This window comes from Geotrypetes seraphini, chromosome 8 (genome assembly GCF_902459505.1).
Source record: "Geotrypetes seraphini chromosome 8, aGeoSer1.1, whole genome shotgun sequence".
Lineage (NCBI taxonomy): Eukaryota > Metazoa > Chordata > Amphibia > Gymnophiona > Dermophiidae > Geotrypetes > Geotrypetes seraphini.
In genome coordinates this window covers 37215679-37232535 of record NC_047091.1, presented here as the reverse complement: position 1 = coordinate 37232535, position 16857 = coordinate 37215679, and the positions used below count along the sequence as shown (strand labels likewise).

Sequence of the window (16857 nt, the reverse complement as noted above, 5' to 3'; positions counted from 1 at the left end):
TTTGGCATCTACATTGATTAATGATAGAGGTCTATAGTTTTGTACTAGCAGGGGGTCCTTTCCTGGTTTTGGTAAAACTATGGTTAGAGCTTCCGTAAATGTTCCTCCTGCTGATCCAGTTGCAGCTAGATGTGAGTAGTAGTCTGTCAAGAAGGGAAGATCATCCAAGAATACAGTGTAGAATTCCACGGTCAAACCATCAGGACCAGATGATGTATTTTTTGACATGGATAAAAGCACCATTTCAATTTGAGATGATAGAATTGGTTCAGTCAAGGAATCCATTTCCTCCTTTAATAAAGTAGGATGTGGCAGGTGCTGAAGAAAAGGGTCAAATAGATCTTGGTCTGGTCTTTCAGAGGAATATAAGTTTGTATAGAACAAGTGGAATTGAGCACAAATTTCAGCTGGGGATGTTACAGATGTACCTGATGCGTCATTAATAGCTGGAATCCTTATTTTTTCCGAACATAATTTCAAGTAATTTGCTAGAAGATGGCCACATTTGTTCATACTAGAGTAGTATGAAGCAGATTTCAAGAATATTTCTTTAGCTGCTGACGAGCTAAGTGCTTGATTATATTCAAATTTCAGTTTTTGTAGAGTTTTCAATGTATCTTGGTTAGATGTGTCTTGCGAATGGAGTCTTTCAAGTTCCTGCATTCTTTGTTCCAAATGTTGTATAGAAGTTCTGTTAATCTTGTTAGATTTTGCAACATAGTCAATGATGATGGCACAAATAAATGCTTTAAAAGCATCCCAAGTAGTTTGCCAAGAAGTATCGGAAATTTTATTTCGTTCAAAAAATTCCATTATATGTGTCTTAGTGCTCTGTACAAATGTTGAATCGGAAAGCAGAGATGAGTTAAATCTCCACAATCCTTTGGGCAAAGGTTTGGTGAGGCCCTTGAAAGTGATGATTATGGACGCATGATCTGACCAAGATGGGATTGATTTTGTCTCTTCAACCATCATAGTTAAGGAGTAACTAGTCAAAAATTAATCAATTCTAGAGTATGAAGAATGTGGTGGTGAGTAAAAAGTATACTCCAGGTCTGTTGGATGTAATAATCTCCACGTCTATTAGTTTCGTTTTAGACATAAGGTCTTATAAACTAGACCAAGCTTTAGATTGTCTGTATAGGGATTGAGATTTCCTATCTAATTTCCCAGCTAGAATTTGATTAAAATCTCCACCTAGTATACATGGTGTGTCTCCAATTGATGAGATAATATCCGTTAGAGAGTGGAAAAATGATGGGTCATCACAATTGTGGGCATATATATTTATAACTGTAAGTGTAGTGGAGTCAACCATCAAATCGACTTTAATCCACCTGCCTATTGTGTCAGCAGTGTGGGATAAAATCATTATATCCTGTCGTTTACGTATCAGTGTGATAACTCCATTTTTCTTACCGGCAGCTGGAGAGAAAAGGGGTGGACAGGCCCAATGAGGGTATATCTTAGCAGATTCGCTAGCTGACAAATGAGATTCCTGAAAAAAAACTATATCTGGATGGTATTGCTCCGTATATTTCAATATGAGTCGTTTGACAGAATTATTAAAACCTTTAATATTCAAAGATAAGCATGTAAATGTCATATGAACAGATTGTTGTGATATATTCCAATATAATCAGGAAAATGTGGGGTCTACATACAATTAATAATAGCAGCTTTCCTATACATGGTTTCAATAGAGATAAATATCTATTGTGATGTACCCAGGTGAGCTGCAATACAGCTGGGTAAACAGTTGGATATAAACATATCTGAGATTTAACAAAAATATAAAAGACATGATAAAGCAATACCTTTGTAATATTTGTGATGTACAAAGGTACTCCAGTAAACAGATAGGCATAATAACCTTAAGAGAGCCGTAGGCATCATATATATCCTATAATGAATATGAGGGTTGTGATGTCTCCGGTGCACGATAATACAGTGGGTATAGTACTAAGAGACATCTCTTCTATAATTAAATCACTGGAAAAACAATAAGGTATCCAGAAGGGATAAAATGAGCTTCGTTCTAGTATTAGACAGAGAAAAGTATCCTCTGGAGTCAGAGCATCATATACCAGGAGAAATTAAAGAATAAATTATCCATTGTCACAACCCTAAGCCCGTAGCTCAGCGTTTGCCAGCTGTGGCTCGGTTTAAACCTAGCCCTGCCATCAGAAGGGCTAATCAATGCGATAGGGTTGTGACCAGTCATAGGGAGAAGCCTACCTTTCCCTTTAGCTCAGATTTGGCTGATCTCCAGGCAGGAGAGGAGTTGGAGCAGAACAGCTCACAACAGCCTGAGAGGGATCTCCCTCCCCCTGCAAACTCCCAGCTGAAACAGTTAATGAGGAAGCCAAGACAAACCAGGCAAACTCTGCAGGCAACTCCGCCCCCTCAGAGAGCAGGGCAGGTTCGTCTGAGTACTTTAGAGGCTGCTCTAAAGAGGAGGAAGGCAGTCTATCCTGAACCAGCCCAGGGAAGGGTCCCTCCCGAATGTGCTCTTGATTCCCAGGACTGGGAAATGCAAGAGCCTGACACTGACCCTTTGGCCAACCAGCTAGCTACTGAGGAACCTATGGATCTAGGTGAAACTTCCAGTCTGCCTGAAGACGTACTAATGGAAGACAGCTAAGTGGCAGGGCTGGGAGGTGTAAGGTTTATTAACCTACTATGTTTGTGTTTGGACTGTTTGGGAAAAGGTGCTTTTGTTTGGAAGCCCTTTGAGGACTTGTGCTGGTTGGGGCTGTCCCTGTTTGAGTAAAGCAGGAAGAAGAAAAAAAAAAAAACGTTTTTCTTTTGCAAGTTTAATTTGCTGGCTAAAGTTAAGCTGGCTTGGACTGCCATGGTTTGAATGAAAGAGAGGGAAGTAATGTGGGGAGAATCTACTTACCATTCCAGGTTGGGTTAGTGGGGCCATTATTGGCATTCTGTGAATCAGAAAGTAATTAGTAGATTCGTTTACTCTCCTCCCCCCACCATCTCCTTTAGAGCTGGTTGGGGACAAGCCATTACACCTTAAGGCTTGTACACAAGAGCTTTTGAGCAGTACTGTGAATATGGGTGTTGTTTTGCCTATAAAGTTAACAGCCTTTTTTGCTTTTGTGATTTATTTTGTTTACTTACCTGATTAGAGGGCAGAGCTGTCCCCTTTGCTTTTGAGCAACTCTAAATTTTGTTTCCTGACATAAATTGTTTTTTTTTATGGCAGAGAGTTTGGGACTGACTGTTGGCCAACTCTCTTTAACCCACCACTGAATAAAGTGGAGATTTCAGGACCAGTAAAGTGACTCTTTTGTCTTTTGATTTCCTGACAAAGCAGTGGATGTTATCCAGCAGGACTTCCCTCTACCTAGGGAAGCATGTCGGAGCAGCGCGAACGTGAGCGTGGGCCGTACCTACTGCAACCAAGGGTACCGGTTCCGCCACAATTGGTATCAGGAGTGGGATAGTGCGCCTCCTGCTGGACACTAGTGGAACTTTTGAAAAAAAAAATAATATATTTGGAAAAAAAAAAAAAAGTTTTTGGGACTTTCAGCTAATTTGTTGTTTTAGCTTGTTATTTTAGTTTGTTGTATTGGTTCCTGTCCTTGAGTGCCTGCTTCCGGAGTCTTCTGCCAGGAGTGCCGAAGAAGCTCGAGACCAGAGGGACCCTGCTTAGCCCACGGGGAACCTGAGTTGGAAGAGGACCGAGGAGGACTGGAAGCCGAAATAAGAGGACAAAAACGCAGACAAGCGACTGGGGGCCAAGGAGGCCTACAAACCAAAGGCTCTGACTCACCAATCGTTCGGGTAAGGTACCTGACCAGGGGATTGGTGAGGGAGATTGGCTACCCTGTTGTTTGTACCGCACTTGGGTTGGTCTCTCTTTTTGTTTTCTTCCTGGTGTCGGGTCAAGATGGACCAGCAACAGCTCATCGCTTTTCTGACTGCTGAGAGGCAAAAGCAGAGCGAGGATTTACAGGCCGTACTGAAGACCAACCAAGAGCTGTGGTATCGGTCTCAGGAGCTGTCTCGGCGACAACACGACGAGATGGTGCTGGCAATGGGGGAGCAAACGCAAGTACTGTCAAAAGTTTTGCAGAACCCCTCGCCAGTCGCAGGCGGTGAACCAGGACTCAGTGGCACACCACAAACCACAGGGGCAGCTAACCCTCTCGCCATGCTGAACCTGTGCAAAATTACGCCAGCGGATGCACCGGACGAGTTCTTGTCCGCATTTGAGAGGGTGGCTACTGCTGCTGGTTGGCCTCAGGGTCAGTGGGCCGTAAGGCTTCTCCCATGCCTTGCAGGCGAAACCTTGTCCGCTTTTCAAACCTTAGCTCCAGAGGTAGCTAATAATTATCAGGTTGTGAAAACACATATCCTGGAATATCTAGGCTACACCCCTGAGCATTATCGTCAGAGGTTTAGGGCAACGGTTATGCAGGAAAGGGAAAGGCCTAAGGCACTGGCTCAAAAGCTATCCAAGTTGGCTGAGCGGTGGCTTAGTCCTTGGCTGGGGGATGCCAGGGCCTTAGTTCTGGAGGTGATCAGGGAGCAGTTTCTGCAATCCGCTCCAAAGAATCTGCGGGGCTGGGTGCAGAAACAGGGTTGCAAAACCCTGGCCCAGACATTAGAAGTGGCAGAGGCCTATGTGGATGCTCAGGGCACCTATGAGGAGGAAAAGGCAACCTCCCGACAGAGGCTGGAAAAGGGTAAAGCCAGCAGAGGTCAGGATCAATCCGGCAAGACTGCGGGGTTTCCCAAGTCTAAGGAGTCTACCCCGAAAGAACCCATTAGGTGTTATCACTGTGGCAAAACAGGGCACACTCAGAGGTTCTGTGCGGGAAAGAGGGATTTAATGGTAACACAAGGGGTAAACACCAGGATTCCGGAGGCATACCTCGCTGTGGTATCGGTGGCAGGAAGGAAGGTGTCAGCCCTGGTGGATACTGGGGCGGATCAGTCTATGATATCTTCACACTGTTTTAACCAATTGTTTCCTCGGGAGAAGGTACCAGGGAAAGGAGACTCCGTCACGATCAAGTGTGTGCATGGGGATAGGGTAAGATACCCTCTTAGGCCCACAACTATTTTGAGTAGGGATAAAGTGTATAAGGTGAAAGTGGCGATAGTGTCTGGAGCTCCTTATGACCTGATACTTGGTCGGGACTGGGAAGGGTTAGAGCAGTATCTCCATCCAAGACAGGGGTTAGTGAGCACTCGGTCCCAAGGCCCTGAGATCCCTCCGAGGGAAGAGGAATTGGGAAGCATATTTCCCTTCGAGGGGGATGTGATAGGAGAATGTTCCTGGGATCAGGGCCTACGGTCGCGAGCCCAGAGTCGGAAACAAAAGCAACAGAGAAGTAAAGCCTTGGAGCGGGTTCACTCCGCTAAGGAAATTCCCTGGCTCCCTAGGGAGGTGACACAATTATTCCCCACCTTCCAGGTGGAGCAGAAGGCTGATGCTTCCCTCCAGGAAGCCTGGAGACAAGCATCTCTATCGCCTAATAAACCAGTGTCCTTTAAAATGAAACAGGGGTTATTGTATAGGTATATGACGAAGAATGGGAGGGACAATAGCCAAGAGCAATTGGTTATTCCCCAGGGGTTTCGGAGGACTATTTTACAAGTGGCTCATGACTATCCGCTCTCAGGGCATAAAGGATCGGAAGCCACGGGGGTTCAAATAGCCCGTAGGTTCTTTTGGCCGGGGATGACTCAGGACGTGGCAGATTTTTGTAAATCCTGTCCAACCTGCCAGAAGCTGTCCTTAAGTAAGCCAGCTAGGGCCCCACTTATACCTATACCGAAGGTAGGAGAACCGTTGGCCAGACTGGCCATGGATATCGTAGGCCCGTTAGAAAAAACCCCTCGTGGGTATAGTTTCATCTTAGTTATTATGGATGTGGCCACAAGATTTCCCTGGGCTTATCCTCTACATAAAACCACCTCGATGGCTCTAATGAAGGAAATCATGGGGCTTTTTTGTATGATTGGGTTCCCTCGGGAGGTCCTGACTGACCAAGGAACCAATTTCATGTCTAGGGAGATGGAGGATTTCTGGCAGGGATTTGGTATCCGTCACCTGAGAACATCTGCTTACCATCCACAGGCTAATGGAATGGTAGAGAGGTTTAATCAAACATTAAAGCAGATGTTAAAAAAGGTAGGGATTGGGGAGAAGCATCAGTGGGACCTTCTTATCCCGTTTGTGTTATTTGCGGCTCGTGAGAAAATACAGGATTCACTAGGAATAAGTCCCTTTGAAATGCTGTTTGGGAGAAACCCTAGGGGAATACTGGATGTAGTTAGGGATCACTGGGGTTCACAAGAAAGGGAAGAGACCAATGTGATCTCCTATGTTACCCAGTTGAGGAGAAGGCTAGAGCAAGTGGCGCAGCTTGGAAAATGTAATCTGGAATGGGGTCAGCAAAGACAAAAACAGTATTATGACACAAAAACCCAAACTCGCCACTTAAAGGTAGGAGATAGGGTACTAATACTAGTGCCCACTGATCCGCACAAATTCCTGGCCGAATGGAAAGGCCCGGCCACCATTATAGAGAAATTGAACCAAGTAATTACCGGGTCAAAGACGAGAAGAATAGGACCCAAACTTACCATATTAATCTCTTGAAACCATGGCGAGATCGGGAAACACTGGCCATGATTGTAGAGCAAAAATCCGAGGAGGACTTTGGACCGCAAATAGCGGAGATGAGTCAGAAAGAGGGGGTCAACGTAGGAGTGGAGTTAACCGATGGCCAAGCGAGACAATTAGAAACCCTAGTTCAGGCGTTCGGAGATGTGTTCTCTCCGATACCGGGGCGTACGGAGGTAGTGATGCACGACATAATAACTACCCCGGGGAAAGTGGTTAGGGTGAAACCTTATAGGTTAACAGAGGGGAAGAAGGAATTAGTACAGAGTCTGGTGCAGGAAATGCTGTCACTAGGGGTTATTGAACCATCACAAAGCCCCTGGTGCAGCCCCATTGTCATCGTTCCTAAAGCCGATGGCACGCCCAGATTCTGTATTGATTTTCGCCAGCTTAATGAAGTGTCCCAATTTGACGCCTTCCCTATGCCCCGGGTAGACGACCTATTAGACCGTGTGGGGCAAGCACAATTTCTCTCTACACTTGATTTAACGAAAGGTTATTGGCAAATTCCATTGGCTCAGAGCGCTAGGCCAAAGACGGCCTTTAGCACACCTCATGGACTCTACCAGTTCAAACGCATGCCCTTCGGACTTCACGGTGCTGCTGCTACTTGCCAACGCGGAATCACTGAAGTACTAAGGGGACATCATCAGTATGCTGAAGCGTACTTAGATGATATAGTAATTTTTTCCTCGGACTGGGCGCAGCACCTGAAGCACGTAAGGGCAGTGCTGGAGTCCCTTAAAGATGCGGGTTTCACAGTTAACCCTAAAAAGTGCTATTTAGGACAGCGTGAGGTAAAATATTTGGGGTATGTAGTGGGCCGAGGGAAGGTCAGGCCTATAGTGGACAAAGTGCGATGTGTAAAGGAGTTTCCACTCCAATCTTCCAAGAAGCAGTTAAGGGGGTTCCTAGGGCTGCTTGGTTACTATAGGCGGTTCATTCCTCAGTTCTCTGCTAGAGCTGCTGTTCTCACTGATATGCTCAAAAAGGATAAGCCTGACAGCTTACGGTGGGCAGCGGAGGGCGAACGGGCTGTAGAGGATCTAAAAGAAGCCTTATGCACCAATCCGGTGCTCACAGCTATTGATTTTGCAAAGCCCTTAATCTTGCAGACAGATGCCTCAGGAACAGGATTGGGAGCCATACTAAGTCAGGAGGTGCAAGGAATGGAGCACCCAGTTCTGTTCCTTAGTCGCAAACTTCACCCTAACGAGCGAAACTACGCAACAGTAGAATTAGAATGCTTGGCGGCCAAGTGGGCCATGCAGACACTTGAGCACTATCTGCAGGAACGCGAATTTTCCCTGGTCACTGACCATGCCGCGTTAAAATGGCTAAATACCATGAGAAATAACAACGCAAGGTTAACCCGGTGGTATTTGGCCCTGCAGACATTCAGGTTTAAGGTGTTGCATCGCCCCGGCAAGTTAAGTACAAATGTAGACACCTTGTCAAGGGTTCAGGAGGATGAGGGAAGGCCTTTACAGACTGGGGACAGTCAACATCCTAGGGTAGGGGTATGTCACAACCCTAAGCCCGTAGCTCAGCGTTTGCCAGCTGTGGCTCGGTTTAAACCTAGCCCTGCCATCAGAAGGGCTAATCAATGCGATAGGGTTGTGACCAGTCATAGGGAGAAGCCTACCTTTCCCTTTAGCTCAGATTTGGCTGATCTCCAGGGAGGAGAGGAGTTGGAGCAGAACAGCTCACAACAGCCTGAGAGGGATCTCCCTCCCCCTGCAAACTCCCAGCTGAAACAGTTAATGAGGAAGCCAAGACAAACCAGGCAAACTCTGCAGGCAACTCCGCCCCCTCAGAGAGCAGGGCAGGTTCGTCTGAGTACTTTAGAGGCTGCTCTAAAGAGGAGGAAGGCAGTCTATCCTGAACCAGCCCAGGGAAGGGTCCCTCCCGAATGTGCTCTTGATTCCCAGGACTGGGAAATGCAAGAGCCCGACAATGACCCTTTGGCCAACCAGCTAGCTACTGAGGAACCTATGGATCTAGGTGAAACTTCCAGTCTGCCTGAAGACGTACTAATGGAAGACAGCTAAGTGGCAGGGCTGGGAGGTGTAAGGTTTATTAACCTACTATGTTTGTGTTTGGACTGTTTCGGAAAAGGTGCTTTTGTTTGGAAGCCCTTTGAGGACTTGTGCTGGTTGGGGCTGTCCCTGTTTGAGTAAAGCAGGAAGAAGAAAAAAAAAAACTTTTTCTTTTGCAAGTTTAATTTGCTGGCTAAAGTTAAGCTGGCTTGGACTGCCATGGTTTGAATGAAAGAGAGGGAAGTAATGTGGGGAGAATCTACTTACCATTCCAGGTTGGGTTAGTGGGGCCATTATTGGCATTCTGTGAATCAGAAAGTAATTAGTAGATTCGTTTACTCCCCTCCCCCCACCATCTCCTTTAGAGCTGGTTGGGACAAGCCATTACACCTTAAGGCTTGTACACAAGAGCTTTTGAGCAGTACTATGAATATGGGTGTTGTTTTGCCTATAAAGTTAACAGCCTTTTTTGCTTTTGTGATTTATTTTGTTTACTTACCTGATTAGAGGGCAGAGCTGTCCCCTTTGCTTTTGGGCAACTCTAAATTTTGTTTCCTGACATAAATTGTTTTTTTTTATGGCAGAGAGTTTGGGACTGACTGTTGGCCAACTCTCTTTAACCCACCACTGAATAAAGTGGAGATTTCAGGACCAGTAAAGTGACTCTTTTGTCTTTTGATTTCCTGACAAAGTAGTGGATGTTATCCAGCAGGACTTCCCTCTACCTAGGGAAGCACGTCGGAGCAGCGCGAACGTGAGCGTGGGCCGTAACTACTGCAACCACGGGTACCGGCTCCACTATACCATATATCCTCAGCGATAATCAGGTAAACATAGAGAGATATAGTAGATGTAGTCAAAATGAGATGACTAATATTAGTTGAGAATAAAAACAGGAGTGAAGTGCAGCAATGAAAAAATAGAGGACAGACCCAGGTAAATTAGAGAGTAGCCGAATGCTTTTATCTTCTGGCTTAAAGTGGAAAGAGATTTAAAAAGTAGGTAGAATTGAGGGTAGAGAATAAAGATCTCCATTGTCAGTCATTGTACTAACAGTTAAAAGTGGTAATAGTAAGCCATTTGAAAGAAATAGCAGAGGGAGTATTCTATCAGGAGAGGGAGAATATAGATAGAAGTCTAGGGATATCTGAACCAGTCGCCTAGAAGATATGAAGAACAAAAATAATGAAACAACAAATAATATTAAAGTAAGATATGTAGTTAAAGAATGTAGGCTGCAAGGAAAGTAGTCATATATTAGATGAGATACATAACCATATAACCTGCAAGAATGGTAATAAGAATTAGTAAAAACCAGGAAAAACAATCCATGGGTCAGTAAACAGCTAGAAGAAACACAAGATGAAACAGAACCAGCAACAACAGTAATTTGCAATAGAAGATTGAAAACTCCATTACAAATAAATAATATAGGAGTGCAAAATCTGAACTAGAATAAGTACAAAACAGATCAGACATGTCAACATGCATGTTTTGATCGCTGAACTTAGCTCAAACTAGCCCGGAATTTCAAGCCGATAAGCACAGCTATGTAGGTTATCGATAGTCAAGTTTTGTCTATGGCAGTCGGGTGTACAGATTCAATGAAATCCGCTAATTCAGTTGGGTTGGTATAATCTTTTGTTGAGTTGTTAAATATCAACCCTAAATTAAATTTTGTGAACCACACTATCCACTTACATAAATGCGCTGTCGCACAAATCTCTATGCACTAACACAGGATAATTAGAGACTAACAGGGGTCTCAAGAGCTCACAGCCAGAAGATTGAGATATTTTTCAAAGCCACTGGCTGATACCGTGAGCTATCATCGGTCCCGTTTCTAATCTCTATGCCTATGCTTCGTGCATTTATATTATTTTATTTATATTTTTTTTATATTTTTTATAAGTTATTCATAAAATCTGTATTATTTAATGATTTGCCCTTCCATATAATTCAGGATTATTTAGCTTTTTTTGCTTTTTTCTTTCTCCTGCTGTTTTATTTCCATTCCATATACTTCAGGATTTCTTAGCTTTTTTTCTTTTTTTTTCTTTCTCCTGCTACTTTATCCTACGGAAGATCTCCATTTCGCACCCAGATATTAACAAGGGGCTTCATCAGGAAAGCACCAACAGCCACTATAGAATGAGAAAACCATATCTTTATTATTCCACTTAAAAGTTAGACAAAAGCTAACACTCTTACCCATAACTACTTGCGCTCAACGAGGATACAAGGCACTTGCTCTCAGGAACACTATCTGCTCTTATAAATAATCTTTTAGATAAACTTTTAGATATTCCCTATACTTAATCATATCTATTATTATAACAATCACTCGGTACTTAAGGATTATTACTCTTATTATTCCTATTTTCTTACTTTCTTTCATTTATTTTTCTTTATATTTGTTTTTCTATATATGTATATATAAATATACTCCTAGAGAACTACTTAGTGTTGGCAGCTATCCAGCCCCCATACAGTAAAAGTGCAAACAGGGACACTTAAGCACCTAGCCACAATAATATCCCAAACCTCATGACGTCCTTTGGCACGGAACTCCTGGAAAGGTATTGTTCTGAGAAATTAACTCCCTCTCAGCATACCAACTGCTCGGAAATCGGAAATTACACAAGGCTCAAAGGACATACCTATTTAAGGCTTCACAACGGCGTCTGACGACACTTCCGGCAGAAAATTTGCAGGCAGAAACCCGCTCAACCTCCACCTACTTATCATTACGTCATCTATCTTGTTCAAGCTTGCACTATTGGGGCTATAATCCTTTACCACATCCCATAACAATGGACGGGACTAAAGACTTTCACACTTCCTATCATACTATCTATTTAGAAAAAAGTTTGCCAATTAATGGCTATATTTAACCCACGGGGTTGTAGACTTTTCCTTCCTGGTATTTTAACCCATAGTGATTCCAATTTGTTGGTCGTCGCTGCTGTATCCACTCTGGTCGAGTGTATGCTTTCTTTTATGTATAGGGCTATTCCTCCTCCTTTCTGACCTGATCTGTCTTCGCGATAGAGTTTGTATCCCAGCAGTGCTATGTCCCATTTGTTTTCTTCATTCCACCATGTTTCAGAGACCCCAATGATGTCCAGGTTCTCTTTTTTGGCCATTACTTCTAATTCTACCATTTTGTTCCTTAGGCTGCTTGCATTAGTATACATACAATTTAGGTCCTGGTATTTTTTTTTGTCTTCATTTCCTTTCCCTGTGCTACGATCTTTATTTTCTTCTGTGTTACAGTCTTCTTATCCTCCTCCTCTGGATCAATCAACTCCTGTGTTTTGCCCGTTGTGTCTTCCCAGCATTTTTCCCACTCAGTATCCTCATGGGATACCTTCTTCCGAATCGTCAACTCTTGGTCGACTGTCGGCTTTCCCCTTCTTTTTAGTTTAAAGCCTGTTTTATTCCTCTCTTGATGTTGTTTGCTAGAAGTCTAGTTCCCGCCGTGCTCAGGTGCAGTTCATCTCTCCTGAAGAGCTTGCTCTTGTCCCAAAATGTTGTCCGGTTCCTCATGAAATGGAACCCCTCTTCCTCACACCATCTCCTCATCCATGTATCTATTGACTTTTTAGGCGAAGGAGGGGCCAGTCCTTCGCCTAAAAGCTGGATTCTGTAACCGGTGTCTGTCAAAAAGAATGCTGGTTACAGAACACCCCCCAGCAATGATCATGACAGGAGAGATGCCTCATCTCTCCTGCCGTGATCCTCACCCATCTCCCCTGCCGCAATCTTGCCCCTGAAGTGCCGCGGTTGGTAGCAGTTCAGGGGATCACTATCGCGGCAGGAGAGATAGCCAATCTCTCCTGCCGAGATGAACCCCCCCACTAAAATATGGGCAGGAGGGAGCCCAACCCCTCCTGCCCTGATGCAGCCCCCCATCCCCCGATTGGATCTGGGCAGGAGGGAGGCTAACCTCTCCTGCCCCTGTGACCTCCCCACCCCCTGAACCAATCCAAGCAGGAGGGAGCCCAACCCCTCCACGACCCCTCCTGCGACACCCTCCACCCCACTGATCCAGGCAGAAGGGAGCAAACCCCTCCTTCCCACAACAAACCCTCCACAATCGCCCCACCGAACCCTGCGACACCCTCCTCTACCCGGTGACCTGGCTACACCCCATCCCCACCCACAACACCTTACCTAAAATTTATTGGATGGATGGACGGGTCCCAAGCCCATCTGCCTGGCAGGCCCACCATCCACTGAATGGCGGGCCTTAGGGCCTGATTGGGCCAGGTGCCTAAGGCCCTGCCCACAGGAGGGGCCTTAGGCACCTGGGCCAACCGGAATTGGCCCAGATGCCTTAGGCCCCTCCTTTGGGTGGGGCCTTAGGCACATGGGTCCAACCCAGCCCATTTGCCTAAGGCCCTGCCTACAGGAGGGGCCTAAGGCAACTGATCCAATTCCGGTTGGCCCAGGCGCCTAAGGCCCCTCCTGTGGGTGAGGCCTTAGGCGCCTGGCTCAATCAGGCCCTAAGGCCCGCCATTCATCAGATGGCAGTCCTGTTGGGCAGACAGGCTTGGGACCCATCCATCCGGCCAACAGATTTTAGGCAAGTGGGTGTCGGGGGTGGGGGGGTGGGTGTCACCGGCTCACCTGATAGGAGGGGTCATGGGGTTTGGTGGGGCCAATCAGGGGTTCATGGGGTGGTCGTGGGGGGTTTTGTCATAGACAGGAGGGGTTGGGCTCCCTCCTACCCGGATAGGTTTGGGGGTTGGGGGCCGGAGATGTTGGGCTTCCTCCTGCCTGGATCAGTTCGGGGGTAAGGGGGTCCCCAGGGCAGGACTGGTTTGGCTCCTTCCTGCCCAGATCCGAGTGGGGAGGCTGCGTCGGGGTAGGAGGGGTTAGGCTCCCTCCTGCCCGGATCCAATTGGGGGGGCTGCATCGGGGCAGGAGGGGTTGGACTCCCTCCTGCCCATATTTTAGTGAGGGTGGGTGAGTCGCATCTCAGCAGGAGAGATTGGCTATCTCTCCTGCTGCGAAAGCGATCCCCCACCTCCCCCAAACTGTGGCACTTTGGTGGGAGGATAGTGGCAAGGAGATGAAGCATCTCTCCTGCCGCAATCATTGCAGTGGGGAGTGGGCAGGTTGCCGGAACCGCTGAGCTGATCGCGGCAGCTGCGATCAGCTCAGCGGCCCCTTTTTCAGCACTTATACCTGTTTTGACTTGGTCTAAATCAAAATGTATAAGTGCCAACTAGACAACCTGTTCAAACTTTTGGTCATACCTGCTGTACAACTATGTCTAGGTCGGCCCACCTCCCACCCTTTCCCCTCCTTTATAAATGCTTCTTTTTGCTCTATGCTTTATCAGTACTTGGATGATCTGGGTTTTTGATCGTCCAAGTACCGATTTAGGCCACTTTTTAGACTTTTTTTGTTTTGATTATGAGCTCCTTAGTTAATAACAGTTATTGTAATTTATTCCACATATATCTGTGTAGCGGTGCTAAATACATTTATTTAAAATTTTTAAAAAACCTGTGCCCAGTGTTTAAAAAAATACATTGTCTGCTGGATTTAAATGTTGACTTGATTATTAATATTTTTATTTGTTATAGTTTTAGATATCTTGATGATTTACATAAAAGTAATTTTGCTTGTTTGAATTATGTTTATTGAGATTTATTGAGATAGACTGCCCTTCGCTTAAAATCAAAGCAGTTTACAAAATTAAAATTAGGAAAGGAATGTCATTACAGAAGAATAAAGATAAAGTAGTAGTTAAAAGAAAAATCATTCAGTAAAGAAGGCTGAGGCAGATATGTTATATCAGAGATAAATTATCTAGGACCCTCCAAATTCTAGAACAGTGTTCTTCAACCTTTTTACACCCGTGGACTGGCAGAAATAAAAGAATTATTTTGTGGACCGGCAAACTAATAGGACTAAAATTTTTAAACCCCGTTTACGCTCCATCTCCATGAGCTCGGTCCCCGCAAACCATCTGATCCCATCTGCACAAGCCGCAATTATGATTTTATATTGAACATATTTTATTAAAGTATAAAAAGAAACAATATTCTGAACAATTGTGATTTTATAAATACAAATATACAGAGCACGGACCAACAAAACCCCTGTCTCCCCTCCCCTTCACATATATCCCCTCTACTATCAAGAAAACTGAACAAGCCAAGTTCATAGAAATATCATGCTAACAGAATACTGCAGTCCCCAGTTATGTCTCTAGCAGGATATATATTTCAAATCTGATATATTCTAATCACAAAATAGAAATAAAATTATTTGTTTCTACCTTTTGTTGTCTCTGGTTTCTGCTTTCATCTTCTTTTCACTCTCTTCCTTCCAGCGTCTGCCCTCTCTGTCTCTTCAATACAGCATCTGCCCCTTCCATCTACTGTCTGACCTCTCCCCCTTCCATATGGTATTTGTCTTCTTTCTATGCCCCTCTCCCCTTTCCATCCAGCCTATGCCCCTCTCTCCTTTTTACACAATTCACTCCAGCTTCACTGCTCTCTTCATTTTTATCTCTCCTACACCAGATCTAGCATCTTTGTCCCTCTCAATTTCTCTGCTGACCCCCCCCCTTCCCATCTCATTCCTATCTCTCCCCTTCCCTTCCTCTAATCTCCCTGCAAGCTGTTTCCTTCCTTTTTCTTCTCCCTTCCCTCCTCCCCCTGTCCAGCAGTAACTCTCTTCCTTTTCCTTTCCCTCCTCCCCTCCCAGCAGCATCTCTCCTTCTCCCTCCCTCCAGGTCGAGTAGCAGCTGTCCCTTCCCCCCCCTTGCCCAGCAGCTTCCCAGACTCCTTTCCCTCCTCCCCTCCCAGCAGCATCTTTCCTTCTCCCTCTCCAGGTCCAGTAGCAGCTGTCCCTTTTTTCCCCTTACCCAGCAGCTTCCCAGATTCCTTTCCTCAAGAAGGACATGGTGGTACTCGAGGGAGTGCAGAGGAGGGCGACTAAACTGATAAAAGGTATGGAAAATTTCTCATACGCTGACAGGTTAAAAACGCTGGGGCTGTTCTCCCTGGAGAAGAGGAGACTTAGAGGGGACATGATAGAAACCTTCAAAATCCTAAAGGGCATAGAGAAAGTGAATAAGGACAGATTCTTCAAACTGTGGGGAGCCACAAGCACTAGGGGTCACTCGGAGAAATTGAAAGGGGACAGGTTTAGAACAAATGCTAGGAAGTTCTTTTTTACCCAGAGGGTGGTGGACACATGGAAAAAGCTTCCGGAGGAGGTGATAAGCCAGAACTCTGTACAGGGGTTCAAGGAAGGTTTGGATAGGTTCCTGGAGGATAAGGGGATAGAGGGGTACAGATAGAACTTGAGGTAGGTTATAGAAGTGGTCAGAAACCACTTCACAGGTCGCAGACCTGGTGGGCCGCGGCAGGAGCGGACAGCTGGGCGGGATGGACCTCTGGTCTGACCCAGTGGAGGCAACTTCTTATGTTCTTTTGTTATTTCCCTCCTCCCCTCCCAGCAGCATCTCTCCTTCTCCCTCTTCAGGTCCAGTAGCAGCTGTCCCTTTTTCCCCCTTACCCAGCAGCTTCCCAGACTCCTTTCCCTCCTCCCCTCCCAGCAGCATCTCTCCTTCTCCCTCTCCAGGTCCAGTAGCAACTGTCCCTTTTTCCCCCTTACCCAGCAGCTTCCCAGACTCCTTTCCCTCCCCCCTCCCAGTAGCATCTCTCCTTCTCCCTATCCAGGTACAGTAGCAGCTGTCCCTTTTTCCCCTTGCCCAGCAGCTACCCAGACTCCTTTCCCTCTTCCCCTCCCAGCAGCATCTCTCCTTCTCCCTCTCCAGGTCCAGTAGCAGCTGTCCCTTTTTTTTTCACCATGCCCAACAGCTTTCTCCCTTCCCAGCAACTCTCCTTACTTGCCAGTGCTGCGATTCAGTAAGGCAGCCTCGGGTCCTTTGTTGGGTCGCACCGCCTCTGAGGAAAGCGGAAGTTGCATCATCAGAGGCGGCCCGACTCAGCAAAAGCTCCAAGGCTTCCTTCCTGAATCGCTGCGCTTGTAAGGAGAGCCGCTAGGAGGGAAGAAAGCACAGTCTGAGGCTCCCCATTTTCTCTCCGGCCCTGCGCTCCTCGATCTTGCCGGTCCTGCGCGGACCGGCAGGAAATTGAAGAAGTTGATCTCGCCGGTCCTGCATGGACCGGCAGG

The 16857-nt window shown here is 45.9% G+C and overlaps 1 protein-coding gene across 2 annotated transcripts in view; it reads right to left on the bottom strand.

Moving 5' to 3' along the window:
* The window catches only part of LOC117366039 (zinc transporter 10-like), a 311507-nt gene that overhangs the window by 50625 nt on the left and 244025 nt on the right, over nt 1-16857 (bottom strand). The gene's annotated exons all lie outside the window — the stretch shown is intronic.